Source organism: Pongo abelii, chromosome 3 (assembly GCF_028885655.2).
Source record: "Pongo abelii isolate AG06213 chromosome 3, NHGRI_mPonAbe1-v2.0_pri, whole genome shotgun sequence".
NCBI lineage: Eukaryota > Metazoa > Chordata > Mammalia > Primates > Hominidae > Pongo > Pongo abelii.
Window position 1 is genome coordinate 120,431,101 of NC_071988.2, and position 3,269 is coordinate 120,434,369.

At 40.6% G+C, this 3,269-nt stretch overlaps 1 non-coding gene across 1 annotated transcript; it reads right to left on the reverse strand.

The window, feature by feature from the left end:
• Nucleotides 1–2,708: 2,708 nt before the first annotated feature.
• LOC112133255 (U7 small nuclear RNA) lies at nucleotides 2,709–2,769 on the reverse strand. Its single transcript, XR_002914927.1, has one exon. It is a non-coding gene; the product is annotated as a U7 small nuclear RNA (small nuclear RNA).
• Nucleotides 2,770–3,269: the final 500 nt, after the last annotated feature.

The window sequence follows — 3,269 nt, forward strand, 5'->3', positions numbered from 1 at the left end:
TGCCCAGGCTCTGCAGCATCTATAGGGAACTTGGTGCCTGCAGTGCTCATTAAATGATCCAGAGGCCTCCTTGAATACTGCAAAACCCAGAAGAAATTACCATGCCAACGGAGCAGAACCAGATCCTTTGGGAAAACACAGTGCTGGTGGAAGAACTATAGCTCCAGTAAGCAAATGTGGTGCCTGGTGGGTGGTTGCTGAATCAGTGTGTGTTTGTGAGCATATGTGAGACACCCACTGAAGATGCCTAAAAACACCTCTAGAAACTGACATTTTAAAAGGAGACTGAAGTCCTGCATTATGCAGGTGCTGTGAGCCTGTGACTATTGGGTTATTCCACTTAATGTGACTTATTTGTATCTACAAGCTAGTGGAAGCTGGGTGCTATAGTTTAGATATTTGTCCCCCAAAACCTCATGTTGAAATTTGATCCCCAATGTTGGAGATGGGGCCTAATGGAAAATATCTGAGTCATGGAGGTGGATGCTTTATGAATGAATTAACCTCCTCACTGTGGGGGTAGTGAGTTCTCACTCTCTTAGTTCCCATGAAAGCTGGTTGTTAAAAAGAGCCTTGCAGGGTGGGGTGGCTCATGCCTGTAATCCCAGCACTTTGGGAGGCTGAGGTGGGTGGATCACCTGAGGTCAGTAGTTCGAGACCAGCCTGGCCAATATGGTGAAACCCCGTCTTTACTAAAAATACAAAAATTAGCCAGGTGTGGTGGTACATGCCTGTAATCCCAGCTACTTGGGAGGCTGAGGCAGGAGAATCACTTGAACCTGAGAGGCGGAGGTTGCAGTGAGCTGAGATTGCGCCACTGCACTCCAGCCTGGGTGACAGAGACTCCATCTCAAAAAAAAAAAAAAAGCCTGGCACTTCCTCTCTCTGACTCTTTCATTCCTCTCTCACTGTGTCTCTGCACATACCAGCTTCCCTTTGCCTTCTGCCATGAGTGAAAGCAGCCTGAGGCCCTCACCAGATGCCCAATTTTGAATGTTCCAGCCAGCAAAGCTGTGTGCTAAATAAACCTCTTTTCTTTATAAAATACTCAGCCTCAAGTATTCCTTTATAGCAACACTAAACAGGCCAGGTGCGGTGGTTCATGCCTGTAATCCCAGCACTTTGGGAGGCAGCGGTGAGCCCATGTGTTCAAGACCAGTCTGGGCAACATAGTGAGACCCTGTCTCTACAAAAACAATTTAAAAATTAGCTGGGTACGGTGATGTGTGCCTGTAGTCCTACCTACTCAGAAGGCTGAGGCCAGAGGATCACTTGAGCCCAGGAATTCAAGGTTGCAGTGAGCTATGATCATACCACTGCACTCCAGCCTGGGCAACAGAGTGAGATCCTGTCTCAAAAAAAGATAAAATAAAATAAAATAAAATATAACAGCACTAAACAGATAAAGCACTGAGCAAATGGATCTACAAAATAATCTAGAGATTGGAAGTTTTCATCAGAGATGATGGGAATATTTAGGGGGCCACTGGGCAACTTATGTTATAATAACTTAGGTACAAATAGAAAGTGTAATTTCATTTTATAGTCACAGGTTACAATGTTGTATAAGTTCTTATTTAAGACTAAATAACCTAGACTGTGAGAATGTACCTATTTACACTTTGGTCATTATCTCATAGAAGTCATAGGACCAAACAATGTCTTCATGAGTTGGGGTGGGATTTTATTCCCAAAGAGAAAGGATATATTTATACTATCTTGAGAGTAATATTTGCCTTATGTATCTTACTTTTAACAGCAATACTGAACAAGCTAAGCCTTAAGAAAGCTGTCTGCTTACAGTCCCTTAGAAAGGATTTTCCCTATAGTCTTCTTCTAGAATATTACTTCTGTGTGTAGTTCTTTGCTTGTGTAAGACGACCCTGTCACCTTAACCACAATTGATATGAATGAGAGCAGTTATCTAATCCAAGGAAAAGCAACCCATCATTCAGTCAAAAACCTGTGATTTGTCCGATCATGAAGACTGTTCAATGGAGATAATTGTAGCTAACTGGCCTGAAGAATATCACCTTTCTTTGAAAGGAGTTCAACTGTTGGCAAAGGCAAAAACTGAAAGAAAAAGAGAAATGTAACTAGTAGAAGCCTACAAGCAGGAGAAGCCAAGAAGAAGGAGAAGCTAATACAACAGATCCTATTGTGTTGAGCAAAAGAAGAGAGTACACATATTGGTGACTTATTGGAAGGACAATCAGACTCAGAATAATTGTCTCCATTATAGTGGAGCACAAAATGGAGCCATTAGAAGCTACCCAGTTACCAGAATGGCTGGACATCAAGAAGGAATTTTCAATTCTCAAATCATGTTCTGTCTCCTTGAGTCCTGCAGGACAGCTTCAGCATGTCTTTGTTCCTGTAACCTACTCAACTCTAGCTACTCCTTCATGGCTGCAATGAATTTGACCAGTTTTTAAAAAATCAATACTGATTTAAATAAGTAGGAAAACATATTAGTAGGCATTAGTAACAAAGTGAAACAAGACTGACAGAAATCAAAATTTAAGAAAAATAAACTAATAAATATTATTTTTTCCTTTTCTTTCTTTATTTATTGTAAAGATGAGGTTTTGCTTTATTGCCCAGACTGGTCTCAAACTCCTGGGCTCAAGCTATCCTTCTGCCTTGGCCTCCCAAAGTGCTGGGATTACGGGTGTGAGCCACCATGCTCAGTCTTCTTTTTTTACTTCTTTTTACCTCAGTGAAAACTGGAAAAGCTGCTAGACAAATTCTAAAAGAGATATAACATTAGTAAATATTCTTACTCTTTGGGTACTGAGCATGAAATTCGAATCTTGGCTTCCAAGTATTTAAGGCAAAAAGAAAAAAAAATGAGAACAAAAATATTTTAAAATATTTAACTTTTATCTTCATTTATTTTTCCCTTTCCTTCCTCTCATATTAGCCAGGTCTGTGCTTTCTTCTTCAAGGTTGAAGTCTGTTGTAAGGATGGGCATTAAACTTCGCTAGAAAACTGTCTGGTTTTATTTCAAAAGGCTAAGCCTCAGTAAAGGAGAGAAATAGCAGGTAAAGATAAAATGACTTGCAGAAAGCTGAAGTAAAAGAACTTTGCTCAGTTGATAAAACAATATCCCACATGCTCGATAATACCAGAGGAACTTGTGTTTTGGACATGAGGACCCAGATCCAGATTTGTGATAGTATTGCTAGGGAGAGAGCAAGAGACCCCAAAGTATGAAATTCTCAGCCTTGGCAAAAAATACCCATGCTGCAAACCTGGTGTGGAAGCA